At 37.4% G+C, this 19650-nt stretch overlaps 1 pseudogene; it reads right to left on the bottom strand.

The window, feature by feature from the left end:
* The window catches only part of LOC145572366 (syntaxin-132-like), a 48233-nt pseudogene extending 29013 nt beyond the window's left edge, over positions 1 to 19220 (bottom strand).
* Positions 19221 to 19650: the final 430 nt, after the last annotated feature.

Here is a 19650-nt window from a genome sequence, read left to right as displayed (position 1 = left end):
ACAACTAAGAATGTGAATACCAAGCTTCTTCCTTCTTTTTCTACCCTAAGCGGATTGGTAGCTTGATTGTTCCTAAAGGGTAAACATGTTGCCATCCGAAGCCGAATAATGGCTTATCTAGCGATATAAGGTCTCCTCTGCCGAAACACATCTGTTCAAGGCATTTCCAAGTGATTATGTCAGCTGAACTCCCACTATCCACCAAGATCTTTTTGACGTTGGCATTGACAACCTTCATATGGATCACTAGAGGGTCATCATGGGGCCTTTGGATTTTCTTTGCAGGGTAATCCTCGAAGACCATGAGAGGATCCTTCAGGATGGATGAGGGGGTGCCGATATCGTAGATTGGCTCCCAAGCAACTGCAAATGACTTTTGTGTGGCCTGTAAGAAAAGACCCTGGAGGCAAATCCCCCGGATATGACATTCATGCTCATGTTGGTCTCAGCTGAGCTATGATCTTCTTGCATAACTCTGGAAGCCTTGCTCCTCTGTTTCTCTTTTGGGGGGTCTTTGAGGTATCGGTTAAGCTTGCCTTAATATGCTAGTTTATCAAGTGCTCTCTTGAGTTCCCGACAATTCCGGGTGGTATGACCACACACCCGATGGTAATCGCACCAGAGTTTTTTGTTCCTTCGCTATCGGCGTGTTCATTGGTATCGGAATAGGAAGGATAGTCGTGTTCTTTATGTCCATATAGATCTCACGCCTATCAGCATTGTATCTAAGTCCTTCATCATCACTCTCGACCTTTCTCGGCTTTCTGTTTCTATTCTCATGATAGTTGTATTCGTGCTTTCTTTTCCTCTTGTCCTTAGCCAAGGGAGCCTTGCACACCTCGCTGGCCTAAATGATCTTTCAACTCTCTCCATAGCTTCGGAGAAGGTAGTAACTTTATCATACACAAGCTCGAACTTCAGCTTGTTATACTTGAGCCCGAAGAAAAAAGCTGTGAAAGCAACATTTTCCTAGAGGTCAAGAATGAGTTGAGACTTAGTGTTGAACCTCTTGATGTAGTCTTTAAGACTTGCATTTTCTCCTTGCTTCAGAGTCATCAAGTGAACGCTAGTCTTTGTTTGCCTACTCCCAACGATGAAATGCTTTTTGAATTGGCTAGCTAGCATGTCAAATGTTCTGATGCTCCTTGGGGTAAGGTTGTTGAACCATGTCTAGACTATGCCTTTGAGAGTGGTGGGGAAGAATCTGCACCAAGAGGCTTCACACCTGGTTTGGACTCCCAGTTGTGCCTTGTAAGCGTTTAAATGGTCCGTTAGGTCTGTCTTTCCATCATATGGCTCTAATGTAGGGATTTTGACCTTCGGGGAGATAGGTGTGTTCATTATCTCCTGGCTAAAGGCGGTGATATTCTTGACAATCCCAAGCCTTCTTTGGCCAGGGAAGGGAGGACGCTCGGGGCTTCCACTTGTTGAGCGGGTAGGCCGAGGATAGGCCCCTCTTCTTTGCCTTGAAGTAGCTAAGTTTACTAAACTATCCCGGTATCTAGTTGAACCATGCTGAGAGTGAACTCTAGTTTGACCTCTCTAGGATGGATCATCTTCTTCGTTAGAGTTCTCCCGCCTTGAGTTGATTATCTGATGGGCATCTAAAGTTCCTTCCTTTAGCCTTCGCTCATTGATTATCTCTCTAGCATCTCTTGGTCAACTTGGCTGCCTTGACTCCTGCCGGCAGTTGGGAGATTGATGTGGTCGTGAATGACGGGATTCTTGGCACTAAGGTAGGGAAGAGGCTTGATGGATCTGGGACAAGTGAGGCTGAGAATTAGGCTGTGGAGCGTCCCCCAACCTACTTTGTCCCTCGCCCGGGTTGACAAGTGCCCTCAGACTTTCTTCAACGTTTCTATTGATTTAGGTGCCAGCTGCTCCAAATCCTAAAAAGTGACTACATTGGGGCTCATCACCTCTCCCGCGGGCTTGCTTCGAGCATGGGGTACTATTTCCTCAACTACATGGGCATGCCTAGCCAAGAGAATCGGAGCTTCTCTAATAGGATCTTGATATATGCTGCGGGGACGCCTAGTGTTCACCGTAGCTTTTTGTTTGCTATTCCCACAGACGGAGCCACCTATTTCCGGAAACAGAATCCTCCTAAGCATGTTAGGGTATTACAAGGTATATCAAGATGTCCTAAAGTTATTGTCCGATGCCCAAATGTCCTTCAGCTCCGCTTAGCTAGGGTAAGTCCGAGGGCTCTGCCTTGAGGTCCGAGAGCTCGACCAGCAAAATAGAGAAAGTTAGCTGCCCCGGGGGTGTGACTCGGGAAATCCCCTCCAATGCTTAAGTCAGCAAGAGTACTTTATAGAGAGAGAAAATAGATAGAGTACTTAGAGAGAGAAAAGTAGAGAGAGAAGGAGAGAGAATTAGGAAAAAGTTACCCTTATTAATGATTGGAGTGCTATTTATAGTTATACTTTCAGGTGGTAGAAGTTGTACTTAATTGCACAGATTAAGGCCTTAAGGGTAGATCTATACTTTGCAATGATTAATGATGGGCTACATCATGGAGTAGTATTTTCGTAATTTCAGGTCATTGGGCCTATGACAATGGACTTGGCCCAAACAATAATAATCAAAGTTTGCATAGTAATCTAGTACATCCTTTCTTTTTTTCTTCTTCTATATATGAAGTATATTACACCATTTTCCTTAAGGTATAGTAATTACAACATTTCTATATTTTGTACGCTTTTACAATTTTTCTTGAGAAATGAATGAATAATCTAACCATCTTTGCAATCTTTTAAATATGATTTACATTCAACTATTATACACTTAATACTTTGTATAAAACATTAATTTAATAGCGATTATTGTTTATTTATTCTTAATTATATAGTTTATAATTATATGGTTTCGTTAATTATCATTGTTCAATTTTTTTTTTAAGAAAAAATTGATAAAAATAAGGAAAAATTGACATTTACTACCAGCGAAAAAACCTTGTGTCACATTTGCTACCTGTTTAACTTTTTATTTTATTTTGCTACCACCTAAAATCACATAATTAAAATTTCACTACCACTTAACGGAATCCATTAAGGTTCCGTTAAGTTTATTCAAAAAAAAAAAGAAAAAATTAAAATTAAAAAAAAAAAAATAACCTAGCCACCTCAACTGCCACCCCTCCACCTCACTACTACCCCCTCCCCCACCCCGAACCGAAAATCACCCCCTTTCCTTTCCCCCCACTAGAAATCGGCCCCCCTCTCTGATCCCCCCACCGAAATCGACCCCCCTCCCCTTCCCTCTAAAATAAATAGTGTTTAGACAACTATACCTTCTGAAATATTTATGTACTTTTATGCTTTCATAAATGTTAGTTGTCTTGAACATTTATACCACCTAAATATAGTTGATTACATATTTTCTCTTATTGTTTTTTTTTTTAGGAAAAATTTCTCTTATCGTTAATTTAACTAATTTTGTGATTTAAAAGCCAAACCAAAAAAACCTTCAAGATATGGCTAGCTATGACGCGCGCATCGCGCGCGTTAGCTGCCCGAGTTAAGAAAAAAATACAAACCCAGCCCCATCCTGCCCCATCGCCAACCACAACCCCTTCCCGTCACCCCCGTCGGCACCCAAAACCAACTCCCCTGCACCGGCGTCGGTAACTTCGAAACAACCACCATCTCCTTTTTTTTGATTGATTTTTACTCCAAAAATCTGTTTATCATGCTTCCAAAATCAGTACATTCCCTGCACAAATTACAAGAAATTGAGCTCAAAATCAAAACATATGGAGTAAAAATCAATAATAAAAAAAAAGGAGATTAAAATCAAAGGGGTACCATTTGAATAGGGGAAAGATTGAGAATTAAGAGCTTGAGTGAGGGAGTTGCAATAAAAATTGCAGCCTGCATCACCACCAAACAACCACCATGGTCGCCCTGTCGTAGAAATCAGCCATCTAAACTCCTGGCGCAGCAACACAACAGTCCCGCAAACCTCTATTCACATCGCAACCGCCGCACAACCCCAACAACAACCACCAGCCATCGTAATGGCGCAACCAAAGCAGCGACAACCCAGCAGCCCCGCAACATCCAATTCACCATCAAATACAGAGATTCGGCACCCAATTACAACCATTCCGGCGAGAGATAAGGGCTAGGGAACCTAGTCTGGCTTTAGGAAAGGGGGTTGCCGGAATGGTGGTGGTGGCCGGTGGGTTGCGTGGGTGTTGGACTGTTGGGTGTGGGAATTTTTTTTTTTTGTATAAATAAAGTTTTTCAACCTATGAAGTTCTGGCACGTGTCACTTAAAAAAAAAAAAAAAAAAAAAATCTCTTTAACAGGTCACCGGTCACTTGGAACCATATTAAGCTAATGACCCTAAAAGTTCGGATTATTAAAAAATAATTCAAAGTTGGGATTATTTTGGAAAAAATTTGCAAATTATAGTCATTTAAAGTTAATATTTTGCAAATTGTATCCATTTAAAAAAAATTACAAATTGCAGTCCAAAAGTTCTTATAAATTGTAATTGCAACACGATTCAATTTTTTCATCGATTTACGTGTCAAAAAATATTCGGTTAAGGTTTTTGGGGCCATTTTAGTCCTTGAGTTACCGAATTGAGATCGGAATTAGCAAAAAAATAACATAAGTTCACGGAGCTTTAATTAGTTTTAATACTTAACTTTTTATACTTAGGGCCTATTCTTTTCAGGTTAATTTCTGTTCAGTTCACTTCAATTCAGCTTCAATCAGTTCAGTTTTGCTCAATTCAGTTCAGTTTAGTTTTTAATTTCCTTCTCCCATAAACAATTCATTTGAGTTCAGTTCAACTCCAATCAGTTCAATTCAGTTCAATTCATCTCAGTTCAATTTAGTTTAGTAAATCACAACGCAATTGAAAAAATAAAAAAAATAAAAAAAAAAGTTCATAGAGGAAGTATTATTAGTTACAATCAGAATTCCCATGGAAATAATTGCTTTCTTTCTATTTACCTCTGATTCAATATTGTCAAGCAAATCTCCCAAGACATCGACCAAGACAGCCAAATCTTGAAAAATCTGCATACATAAATTGACATATACTTCAATTAGCCCATTGTAGAACCTAAAATTTCATGAGCATGAATCCATGGCAAATATATATATACAATGCATCAGTGGTTGCTTAATGCGCTATAGACGAGAAGAGCAGTTGGTTGATTGGTTTTGGCCTCGTTCTTTTGAGCTTCTAGGTAGTAGAGCAAAACAGATTTCGACATTATTATTATTATTATTATTATTATTATTATTATTATTATTATTATTATTATTATTATTATTAAGTGCACACCATTGATTTAGGTGAGTGAAAACATAAATAAATGTGTATCATATTTCACATATGTTAATAGTAGAAAGATAAAAGACAATAATTTAACATCTTAAAATTATTACAACCGCATATCAAAATAGGAATATAATTAGATAAGAGTTTAACATCGTGGTGAATTAACCATCTACTTCAATATGATTGTCATTTTCAACATCTTCATTTGTCGCTTTCCGATCGATTAACCCTCCAAATTCGGAGTGCTATACGATGAATATTAAGTATTACTATTTCCTAAAAAAATATATTAAGTGTTATTATTATGCTCCTTAAATATTAGAAATTGTTATTAGTTTTCTTTAAAAAAAAAAAAAGAAATTGTTATTATTATTATTTTTTTTTTTTGGAAAGAATTGTAATTATTATTATTAATTAATATTATTATTAAATATTAATTCTTAATATTTTGAATTATTAATTATTATTATAATTATTATTATTGATAATTATTATTTATTATTATTATGATTAAAAAATATTAATTATTATTATTATTTTTTAAAACACATAAATCATTATCATCAATACAATATTAATTATTATTAAATATTAATTATTATTATTTGAAAATAGAACATAACAAAGAAAAGAAGAGCAGATTAGATTTGAGCAGAGCAGAGCAGAAAAACCGGGCCTTAGCACATTATAGAGGATAAACAGAACAAATTACTATTTGGGTATAATATTTTACGGCAGAAGACATGTTCTTTGGACTTTGGTGCAAGTGTAATCATCCGATAGACCTTATTCCCGCAACAAAGGAAAATTGAACCAACCTAATAATTGAGGACATGAGACTTCCTAGGAATTTTTAACATGTTTTTGGTTGGCTTGAGTTGGGGAAGTGGATTTCCTTGAGGAGTTGAGAACCGTTGTCCCTTGGTAGGTCACAATCTTCCCTGTTAATATCAAGTTTTATTACCTTAAGCTTTAAGAAAAAGCAAACCCGAGTATCTTGTTTCTTAGAAAGTTCACTACGGAGATGATTTTTCTTAGAACAAACTTCTCATGGTAGATTAATTCCTATGTGAACCAAACATGCACCAAAAAGTTTAGGCTAATAGCGAATTGATATACTTGTTGCAGCTCAAGCATCTTTCTCTCTACATCTCTTACAGCATCATGGCGTTCTTGTATTTCTGAAAGTGTGTCCATTATCTGCAATCATAGATATTTAGATACACGATTGATTCATTATAAAGATGACATTATTGTTAAGGATTGCTATGAGAACAGATAGATACGTGTGTCTGTTATTTGAATTTCAGAACATGGCTGTCACAATGTCTAATATTCAAGATATTCATAATAAGATCAACTGGTAAGTGTGCAAATGATTAAACTATTATATGAATGTCTTTCAAATTAATCATATCAAATTCTAATTATGAAGAATTGGGATTATGTGACACTAATTTATGGCCAAAGAGAGTACGAGTTAAAATTAATAATTTCGTTCAAATATAAAGCTGTGCATAACATATGCTTCTCATTCAACTGACCAGAGCCCACCTATGAGAAATTATGGCACTTAGCATGAACTACGAAGTAGTGTGGCTAACCAAGGTTGGCCTTGACATGCAAATCAGGGGCTATTCCACTAATTTAGCCTCACAACCTGACCAAAATGAGCTCGTACAAGGTAATTGTTAAACTGAACTGCAGTAAAGGGTAGCCTAGAGTCAAATGCGGCTAAGAACCAGGTTATCCAAGCAATTATATTGTATTGACCGGACCTTACTGCACCACTGCACTATAAATTTTGCAGCTAATATTTTTTTTTAAAACGATCCAAGAGGCTGATTATGCATTTATGCGTGCAATCTTCTGACTCCACCTAGATTTTCTCCTCATTAATAGAACAAAGAACATATGAGAGGAAAGAAAACGGAAATCAGGGAAACAAGACACACCTGACCACGACCTTGTTCTTGTATTGCTTTCTGAAAGATCTGTTCACTATCACCATTCACCAGTTTCGATTAATTGATCAATTGTCTGAAAGCAAACATGAGCATAGCACGAGTAAGCAAAAACAAACTTGCATCTTCGCAGGTCATTAGAGTTTTGTCCACACAAGAAATTAACCATTCACCTCTTCATCAGCTCTTTGACCCGTTACTATGAATTTAGAAAATCAAAGACATATCATCAATTATTGTCAAGCTTAAAGCACAAATATGAACACATTTCTTTTCAGTAAGTTAAAAAACCAACCTGTATAAACACGACGTTCAACAACTTCCCGGTACTCTTGATGAATATTTTCACGTAATGTCTGCAAAGAATTGAAGTAAGCAGGATACCAAACATGTAAAAATGGCTCTTCTATTAAAAATTGACATTTACCTAAAACTCTGCCATTTTGTCTCTCAATTTCTTTTTTAATGCACTGTAAACAAAGATAACAAGTAACACAATTGAGCACAACAGACTTCATAGAATCACTATAGAAGAATTTGCTAGATGCTAAACTTGGTTTACTGTCCTTTACACACACGGGTATTACCTTAAAATAACAAAGGAAATTACCATTCATGTGCATGACTAAATAATATTCTAAGTCCTTAATTTCTTCTTCGAATAAAATATTCAGACATTTCTGTTTTACAGGGCATCCAAAGCTCAATCGAACATATATTACAAACCCGCATAATGGAGGTTTTAACCACAATTGAATCCTGTAATTACTCTAAGTGCTTCAGCCTACATCATCTAACACTTGATGACATGATTTACCATAGTCCAAGACTACAATACAGGAGCTTAGCTACTCTAGTTTCTATTAATGAAAATCACTGACACGGAATACAAACCAACAAATTCAATGGAAATTTGTGGAGCAAAAAATGAGTGGGAAAGAGGCCAAGAAATCATCATATCAACCATATCACCCATGACAACAATGAGCATTGCTTTGACGCGTAGAACTTACACTGTCTGTGTTGACCTGGTACGCTCAATAGCTGTACCTTTTTTTACATTGAGGCTTCTGCAGGCTTGAATGATTCTGGCAGAAAATGAAAGGTCAATAGTCAGCTCAGATGTTCAAAGATATAAAGTCAACCAAATTAATCAAAGCATTTTATATCTCTATCAAGGTCCTCTATGTTTGATTTAATAAGCCGGGCAATCTTTTGGACTTTATCTACATCTTTCTCCATGCGCTTCTTGATAGCTTTAGACACGGAGTTTGCAAAAATTAGGTTGTATGTACAAATAGTTTCAGATAGCAGATTGAATAATAAGCATGATCATGTTCTGTTCCTAGCATACAACAGAAGGATAAACTAAGCTTTATTCTGAAATAATGTTACAAATGCCATCCAGAAAGTCCTTACAGTAACAATATGCAGACTACAAAAGCATAAGAGCATGCATATATGTTAAACTCAAGAAATATTGGAGAAAACGGCTTAGCCTTTGCATTGATATTAATCACATGTATATACATAGTACAATAGGAAACCTAACTTGCCTAAAACTCTTAACAAGATAAACTTAACAAATATACAAACTCAACATAAATACACCAAACCGACTCTAATACTCCCCCTCAAGTTGGAGCATGCAAATCGCGAATGCCCAACTTGCGTAACAATAAACCAAACTGCTGACGTCCAAGAGCCTTGGTAAGAATATCTGCCAACTGATGACCAGTCGAAACATATGAGGTAGAAATATTACCGTTTAACAACTCATCACGAACAAAATGACAATCTACCTCAATATGCTTCGTACGTTCATGAAACATCGGATTCTTAGGTGTATGCAGGGCTGACTGACTATCACAAAGCAACTGCATAGGCTAAGAATGATTAACACCAAGAACAAACAACAACTGCTTCAACCATTTCAACTCACGAGTAGTAAAAGCCATAGACAGGTATAGATTCAGCCGATGATGTGGATATGGTAGTCTGTTTTTTAGTCTTCCAAGAAACAAGGGAACGACCTAAGAAAATAAAATATCCTGACAAGGAACGTCGAGTCAACGGGCACGCCGCCCAATCACTGTCACACAAAACGTCGTCAAGCGTACATCCTTCATAGGTCGCAACAAAATACCTTGTCCCGGACTACCCTTAAGATAGCGCAAGACACGAACAGCCGCATCCCAATGAGAAACTTGTGGAACACTCAAAAACTGTGCCAAAACATGCACTGAATAACTCAACTCTGGTCGAGTGACCGACAAATACACCAACCGTCCAACCAAACGACGATACTGCTCCGGTTGAGCAAACGACTCACCGGAAGCATGTGCAAGACGATGATTTTGCTCCATCGGAGTGTCAATGGGTTTACAACCCAACATTCCTGCCTCAGTCAAAATATCTAGAGCAGACTTTCGTTGAGAAAGAAAGATTCCCTCCGGACTCCGAGCAACCTCAATGCCTAAGAAATACTTAAGCAGACCCAAATCCTTCATATACAAGCATTTGCAAAAATAGGCTTTAACCGAACAATTGCATCATGAGAGGAGCCTGCAATAATAAAGTCATCGATATATACAAAAACATACAAAGAAACACTGCCTTGTACATAGCTAAATAGAGAGTAATCAGCATATGAATTTTTAAACCCAAAACCTTGTAGAGCACTAGAGAACTTTGAAAACCACTGTCTCGGGGCTTGTTTTAAGCCATATAAAGAGTTCCGCAACCTGCAAACTTTTCCAGGTGTCGGAGTACCATACCCTGAAGGAAACTGCATATATACTTCTTCATCCAAATCACCTTGAAGAAATGCATTATGAACGTCCATCTGATGTAACTCCCAATTCAAAGAAACAGCAACAGCTAATAAAAGACGTACTGTACCCATCTTTGCAATAGGGGCAAAAACGTCTCATTATAATCAAGACCTTCAACCTGTTGATTGCCATGAACAAATAAACGAGCCTTGAGACGTTCCACCTTTGATTTGTCGGTATACTCGATTTTGTACACCCAACCACTACCAATCGCCCTCTTACTGGGAGGAAGATCCTCAATGATCCATGTGCCATTACGCTCTAGAGCATCAATCTCATCTAGCATCGCCTTACGCCATCCGACGTCTTTAACCGCCTCTTTAAACAAAGACAATTCCTTTTCCTTAGTGATCGTCGCCAAAAAACACCCGTGTCTCATAGAAAAAAGATTATATTCAACATGACAAGCTATAGGGAAAGGTTTACTGAGGAATGTGATTGAGGAGGGTAGACAATTGATGTAGTAGGGTCTATATTTTCAGTGATGATAGTATGAGTAACATAATTCCAATGCCACGAAGGAGGACGTTTCTCACGATGACCACGACCAAAATTTTCTCACAAACTCCCCCTCAAATACAACGTCAAAATTTCAATATTTTCATCAAGAATTTCTCGCTCAAGAACAACACCCGAACGTGTATTAAAATCACCAACCTCATCGGAGGCAGCCGGAAACTGCTCCGGCGAGGCAGCCACCTGCGATGGCTGGGTAGGTGGCCGTATAGTAGCCTACCGCAGCTGGCAGGGGCTGCTAGCAGGTTGAACAAGGCCTGCCCCCTGTTAGGCAGTGGCCTCCGCGGCCTGCTTGTCACCTGGCAGGTCCTACCGCGGGTAGGTTGCGGTGTGCTCTTTTGTGGGGCTGGAGCAGCACCACAGGCTGCCTCGCAGCCTGCCTATGGCCTGGCAGCTGCTGCCGTGGGCGAGCTGTGGTCTCGGCTATTTCGGGGGGTGGTTGCAAGTCACGAACATCTTTTGACCCCACCGCCCCCGCAACATCATCAACATCGTCTTACGAAGGTGGGTTGGAAAAATATCGTTCCCATTGCATTCTTCGTTCATCCGGAAGTGATGCAAGATAAAGATATTGATCTTTAAATCCCGACTCACAAAAAAATCATTTGTCTCCAAATCATAAAGACGCCAACCCTTCTTTCCGTGAGGATAACCAACAAAATACACCTTCGACTCCGAGAATCAAACTTGTCCTTAACTCGAGGACGATTCGCATCATAAGCATGACAACCAAAAACCCATAAACTATCATATAAAGGCGACTGACCAAACAAACATGCATGAGAGGTTTTACCTTGTAACATCGGAGTAGGAGTGCGATTAATGAGGTGCACCTCAGTCATAACACTCTCACCCCAAAAATACTTGGGCAACTTTGCCTAAAATCGAAGAGCACGAACCACATTGAAAATGTGACGATGTTTCCGTTCAACTCTACCATTCTGCTGAGCCGTGTCCACACACGACGTTTGATGCAAGATGCTCTTGACCATTATCACTACGAACTACATTCACCTTACGACCAAATTTAGTTTTAGCCATAGCACAAAACACACGAATCAACTATGAACCTTCGTATTTTCCGACCATCAAAAATACCCAAGTAGCACGTGAAAAATCATCAACAATGGTTAGGAAATACCGAGCACCAGTTCTAGAGACAATTTTATTCGGACCCCAAATATCACAATGAGTCAAATAAAAAATATCAGATGCTTTATTCATACTTAACGGAAAAGAGTTTCAGGGTTGCTTCCCCATAAACCAAATGGCACAATCAAAAGAACAACTAGAGTTGCTACTATGAGTACTACTACTAGAAACTCTTGGAAGAGAGCTCGCAACTTGCATTGACGGATGCGTAAGATGCCTATGCCATAACAAACTTGCATCTGAAACAACTACTTTGCTCGCCTGCAGATTCCGAGCACGAACCAGACAAAAAATATGGACCCCATAATATTGTACACTCGCTCCAATCAGGTTCCTCAAACTATGGTCCTGAATAATGCATCGCTTGTCAGTGAACATAATAAAATAGCATTGCTTTTCTAACAATTGAGACACATATAACAAGTTGCATTTAAGAGCAAGAACATATAAAACATTATCAAGACTTAAATTATTAGATAAAATAACTCTTCCTTCCTTTGTAGCTGTCGTGCTCTTCCCATTGGGTAAACCAACAGGCGAGGAAATGTCATGTAAATCAATGAAAAGATCAATAGTACCAGACATATGATTTAAAGCTCCAGTGTCAATGAGCCAATCAGTGGAATTATACGTACCAAGTTTATTGCCATCTGACAAAGAACCAGACTTGGCACCCTTTACAGCACACATGAGTTCCTTCCATTAAACATCAGAAATCGTAGGGACGCTCCCAAATCAGAATCAGAAACCGGCTCATTATTACCACGAGAGCTACCAGCAGCACCAACAAACTCACCCTTACCCTTACTAAACGACCGACCACCACGACCTCCACGACCACCACGTCCTACACGCCCCCACCCGGGAAGCCATGAAGCTCATAACAATGGTCCTTATTGTGACCAAACTTCTTACAGTAAGTAAACTCCATCCGTTCAGAAGTTTGACCGGAAGCCGTACCTATTGCATTAAAACCAACAGTCGCTGAAGAGGAAGAGGTCTCATGTGCCTCAGACACAGATTGCTTACGCTCATCAGCAACAACTTTAGCATAAGCAGCATTCATAGAAGGAAAAAGATCACTCATCAACAAAGTAGAAACAACCGAACCAAACTTCTTTGGTTCCAAACCAAGACAAAACTGATCCAACAACTCATTCTAATGCAACTTAGCATATTCCTTTGCAGCTGAACAAGTACAAGCAGGAAATTTCACATAATTAGATAATAAATTCTGCAATTTATTCATTCACCATAATAAACTGCAACTGAACGACCTCTTTGCTTACAATCGGCAATATCATGTTTCAATTCAAAAATACGAGGACCGTTACCAAGAAAATAACGATCACGCAAATCATCCCATAAAGTTTTAGCATCATCAGGTTTAATAACAGTAGAACGAATACTAACATCAAGAGTATTATAAATCCAAGCAACAATAGTATAATTAATAATAATACCCCACTGACGATAATCTGGATGCATGTTTGACATCGGGCATAACAATAGAGCCATCCACAAACCCAGTCTTGCTCTTGGACCGAAAGTTGTTGTGAATTGACCTCGACCACTCTTCATAGTTGTCGACAGTAAACAGCACATGACAAATCATTTACTGAGAACCCTCACTAGAATGAAGATAATAGTCGGTGAACGACTTGTATTTTGGAGGAGGAGGAGGAGGGGTGTTATCATCGCCAGCCATCCCACCAAATCACGAGCAAACAACACAAAAATACTACTACACACAGACTACCTACACAACACACACGAGCGGCACCTAGCGCAACACTACACACCCAACACACAACACACAAGAACAACACTGAACACAGCATCGCATGCACACAACCACGTACACTAGTAGAAAAAACTAAATGGAAAGCCCGAAATGGCAAGAGGTTTTTAAAATCCGCTTTGAAAAACCCACCAAAGATATGTAATGGAAAGCGATTTGGGTTGAACCGCTTCCAAAAATGTAATGGGAAGCGGTTCAATCCGCTTGCCATTTAAAAAAAAAAGCGAGATCTATCAAAACCCTTAGTCGATTTTTTTGGCCAAAAGTTTCACACTCCCGCTTTCACACTCCTCTCAATTTGCACCACCTCCACGCTACTACTCTTCATTGTTGCTTCACCACCAATACCACCACCACCAACACTCCTCTCGTTACTACTATTCGTTGTTGCTGTTGTTGTTCCGGTTGCTGCTCGCTGCTCCTTCATTCACCGAAGCTGCTACTCCATCACCGAAGCTGCGCGACCACTGCACCACCACAGAAGCTGCTTTGTTGCTACTCTTGCTTTGCGACCACCGCACCACCACCGCTGCCTCCACCACTACTTTGTTGTTGTTCAGGTTGAAGCTGCTACCCTTCTCACCTCCCTGCTATAAATACTTCAAACGCACCACCACCACACCTCTCCCTTTCATCCTACATTCCTTCTCTTTCTCACTCTCAAATTAGGGTGAGTTTATGCTAAATTTTACTTCCATATCTATATGTTTTCAACAATTTCCCAAGCTTTAAAGTTAGGGTTTCAAATTTAGTTAACACAATTTTATCTTGATTGTTTTATTAATTGTTTGTTTATTCCATAATGTTAATTGTTAATCTAATTGTTTTGTTTATATATATATATATATATATATATATATATATATATATATATATATGTAGTTTTAATTTGAGTAGATTTAAAGTGATTTTTTTAGTAGAATAGTTATTAGTTAACTAGTTTGTTTGTTATATTTGGTTAGTAAAATATAATGTATGAATGTATTATTATGAATGAATGGATGGATTGTTAAGTAACCTTAGTTAGATTGTAGGTAGTTTAATTAGCACTTTATGAATGAATGAACTTGTGTATTGTTGAATGTCAAATAAATGCAAATTATTGAATGCTTGCATCATCATTTGCGTAGATACCCGTTCGAGTCTTTCTCAATAGGAGAAAGTCTTGAATAGTCCTCGGTTGGGACTATTCTTGGATGTTTAACCTCACTTAGGTAGTGAATGTATGTCTCTTTTTCGATTTTAAGGAATATCTCGGCTTATCATTTTCTCACCATGTTCTCTGGGTTCATACGTAGGTAAGTAATTACCTACATTGTGTACTTGGAGAACTGGGAGGAAATGCTGCTGGATTTTCCTTAAAATTGAAAAGTTGACATACATTCACTAGTGAGATTAGACGTTCAAGGATGGGTTAGGTTGGAGTGATAAGGACCATTTGGGAGAATTCATTTTTACGCGATATGAATGATATATATGCTATGTACTTTGATTGACATAATATATGTTACATTTATACATTATTTTGTAATGTGTTGGTATGTTTAAAGGCTATTTAAAACTTCAATGGATCACGGTTTGATGTATGGTAGACGTGATACATTGGAATTCTTTAATGGGGTTCAAGAGTTTTGCTAGAGTGCTTCACAATATCAGCTCAAAACGGGTGTCAATTACCTTTATTATCCTTATGTCAATTGTAATAATGTCACAATGGTCGATAGCGTTGATATCATCATGGGTCATGTACAATATCATGGGTTTAGGCCTCAATATCATGTGTGGGTTTGGCACGGTGAAAAGGGATCATATAGTGAGAATATTGTTGGGAATGAGACGCATGATAAAAGTGCCAAGATTTGTGTGGAAGAGGAATATGGGAGTGATGATGGTGGAGATGGGGATGAGGAGGGGGATGAGATCGAGGATGGTGGTGGTGCAGCAGCTATGGTAACAGCCCAGCCAGTTGTAGCAGCCATGGCAGCAGTCCAGGCAGCTGCAGCAGCCCGGGGAGTAGCCGAGCCATGGTGATAGTAGGGATTATGTCGAATTTTGGTAAATTTGGTCAATTTGGTAAAATTTTGTGAACTTGGTGCGTAATTGTTAGTGAATTTGATTAATAACTCATATAGGCCGATTTTTAGGACATTTTGGATAAAAAGCATCCTAAAACATAGTAAAATGCTCTTTTGATGTGATTTCAAACCTTAGAAACCTAAGACTAGGAAATATGGGCATGCTATGAGAAAGAAATTGTTCATTTGATAGAAAATGTAGAAAATGGGAAAAGTAGAAGTCATATATCACTTATTTGTCCTATTTTGGATAAAAAGCGTTCTAAAACTTAGTAAAATGCTCTTTTAATATGATTTCAAACCTTATACACCTAATACTAGGTAATATTGAAATTTTATGAGAAATAAATAGTCCATTTGATAAGAAATGTAGAAAATGGGCAAAGTAGAAGTCATATAGGCCTTATTTGGGCCATTTTGGATAAAAAAAAAGCGTCCTAAAACTTAGTGAAATGCTCTTTTGATGTGATTTAAAACCTTAGACACCTAAGACTAGGTAATATTGACATGTTATGAGAAAGAAATAGTTCATTTGATAAGAAATGTAGAAAATGGGCAAAGTAGAAGTCATATAGGCCTTATTTAGGCCATTTTGGATAAAAAATTGTCCCTAAAACTTAGTGAAATGCTCTTTTGATGTGATTTAAAACCTTAGACACCTAATACTAGGTAATATTGACATGTTATGACAAAGAAATAGTTCATTTAATAAGAAATGTAGAAAATGGGCAAAATAGAAGTCTAGGCCTTATTTGGGCCATTTTGAATAAAAGCATCCTAAAACTTAGTAAAATGCTCTTTTGATGTGTTTTCAAACCTTAGACACCTAAGTCTAGGTAATATTGACATGTTATGAGAAAGAAATAGTTCATTTGATAAAAAAATGTAGAAAATGGGCGAAGTAGAAGCCATATAGGCCTTATTTGGGCCATTTTGGATAAAAAAGTCCTAAAACTTAGTAAAATGCTCTTTTGATGTGATTTCAAACCTTAGACACCTAAGACTAGGTAATATGGGCGTGCTATGAGAAAGAAATAGTTCATTTAATAGAAAATGTAGAAAATAGGCAAAGTAGAAGTCATATAGGCCTTATTTTGGGTCATTTTGTGAAAGAAACAAACCTATATAAATAGCCTTTGAAATATTTGACATATATTTGGTTTGAATTTTTTGTAATACGCATGATATATAATGTTTGGGTTTTTTTTCCCAAAGGTTTGCAAGCTTCAAAGGGAAGGTCCGTTAACAAGCAAAGAAATCGATGAAATTCGTGACATGTGGGCTTTTTTCGTGACATTTGATGGCATCTAGAGTTTTCGGAGTGGTGCACGTACACCAAATTAATTAGTGAGCTTGAGTTTAGTTATTATGAACAATATTTTAGTTATGTTTTTTGAATATTTACATTAATTATAATTTGTACGTAGTATTTGTGAGTGTTATCTTTATGTACTTACATATTATTGTTAATTAAATATATTAATGATGTTACTTTTGATATATATATTTATTTCATGTTGTTATTGTATTATTCTTTGTAATATTAATATTACTATTAATTAATAATATTAATTTTATTGATAATTAATAATATTAATATTATTATGACAGGTCACTGTTATAATTAAGACAGACCACTATTTATATTAAAACGGGTCACTAATACTATTATTATTAATTAATAATAATTTTGAAAAAAATAAATAAATAAATGGGAAGCAGTTTGGCGCCAAAACCGCTTCCCATTATACTTGACATAATATTATGTCAAATGCAAATGGCAAGCAGTTTGACGCCAAAACCGCAGTTTTGAACCGCTTGCCATTTAAAAAGCCAATGGCAAGACCCCTAAGCACATGCGGTTCAAAACCGCTTGCCATTAGGGGGTATGAACCGCTTGCCATTTGGTTTTTTCTACTAGTGGTAGCACCCAATTGAGCGCCACACAACGTACCACAACACGAGCTGTTGTAGCACACCATGCACCACACACTAGCACACGCTAGCACACCACACATACCACACACACCACACAACTGCACATCACACACAGTGACACCACACAGTCGCAGCACCTCACTTGAAGCACCACAACACAGCACACCACACGCTAGCACACTACACGCACTGCACAATTGCACAGCATGCACAGCAACACCAAACAGCCGCAACACCTCACTCGAAGCACCACAACACAGCACGCACAAGAGATGCGCACAAACCAAAAAAATTGAACCCAAAAAAAAATTGGGGTTTGTGAGCCCTAATTTTGATCAAACAAAATTTATGTGATTAAAAAATAATTCAAGCCTAAATCCCACAAACACATAATAAAATTGCGGAATTAAATCAAGAACCAACCAAGATCGAATTAAATCTCTAGAAATTAGAGAGGCCTAATACCATGTTAAACTCAAGAAATATTGGAGAAAACGGCTTAGCCTTTGCATTGATATTAATCACATATATATACACAAAACAATAGGAAACCTAACTCGCCTAAAACTCCTAACAAGATAAACTTAACAAATATACAAACTTAACATAAATACACCAAACCGACTCTAATAATATACAAACCAAGAGAACAAGAGTTTACCTTTCATAGCAGCAGCCTTTGTTACAGTTTTCGACTCCTCGTGAGCATTCTACGTGCAAGGTTTTAAAACGAATCAGAACAAAGGCATAACAATTTCTATTCCTAGCTTGCACAAAATGTAATCCATGGAAAAATTCGCAAGCAGTGTTGAAAGTGTAGCTAAGAAGTTGTATGCTTACTTGGAGCTTTATTAAAACCTCGTCGAGCTTCTCATGTTGTTTTCCTATCTCTTGGACCTGGAAAAAGACGAAGTAGTTCAATTGTAAAAGCAATGAAGAAAAAGTGTACCTTAACATATTTCACCTAAGAAAATTGAAAATTAGAACAAAAATATTTACCTTCTTAATGAAATTTTGCAGACCCAATTCTCCTGATTGTTGGGGATTATCCCCCATCTCAAGATCAGCACCTCAAGATGATTTCCTATGTGGAATCTTAAATGAATCCTACAGGGTCTAACCAGAATTAATTCAGGAAAGAATGCAGAACGTTGTACATAAAAACAAAAAATTCCAGGTATAATATTTTAGCAAACTTAATCAAATACTACACTGAAAAATCAAACAATAAATCAACATAAAAACTAGAAGAATTTTATATAAACAATTGAACCAACATGATATGGGATGTAGAAAATTAGTTGTTCTCTAATTTTGAGCCCAAACAACTTTTGGCGCCAAAACTGAGAATAACAGAAATTATGTTATAATTTTATTATAACAGTTTTCCTGTTTACAACAAAAGATAATCTTGCAAAACTTGTTACAATGCGAAACTATTCAATTATATACACAATTAAACTCAAACCGATCAACCAATGAGTTAGTTGACTTAGATAACAATTGATTTATATAATAGCATGATTATATTATAACATCATTAAAAAATAAAATATTTTGCATCCCACTTTTAATTCAAAATTCCAAAAAGTTGAAAACAAAATAAAATAGAAATTACCGTAAGTAGATTGTTCATAGTATTAGTAGACAGTAGTTGATGGGTTGAAACTTGATGAAATACGGTGTATATATGTGTGTATATTTGTATAGCTCAGGTCTCTGGTGGTTAGATGTGAGGTGTCCTTTGTCTTGTAGTGTAAGTCATAGCATCATCTTAGGGATTGCTGCCTAGGTTAAAAGTGTGCCAGTGTATATATACCTCTCCTGGTATAATTGTAAGGGGGGAGAAACAGAGCAATAATATTAATCCTTGATTACAGCCGCCACTTCTCTTCATTCTGCTCAATTATTCAAAATATTGCATTGAGAGTATTGTTGTCTTCATGGTATCAAAGCCAGGTTACGAGGCTCAAAGTTTTTGATTGAGAGTGAAATTATTAAAAGATTTGATCTTTTCTGCAGCAGTTGCATTTTTACCCTTTTCTAAGCCTTAAAGACTCGATTTT

Source organism: Chenopodium album, chromosome 12 (genome assembly GCF_948465745.1).
Source record: "Chenopodium album chromosome 12, dcCheAlbu1.1, whole genome shotgun sequence".
Lineage (NCBI taxonomy): Eukaryota > Viridiplantae > Streptophyta > Magnoliopsida > Caryophyllales > Amaranthaceae > Chenopodium > Chenopodium album.
The sequence above is the reverse complement of the archived record's forward strand: the minus strand, read 5'-3'. Positions and strand labels throughout refer to the sequence as shown.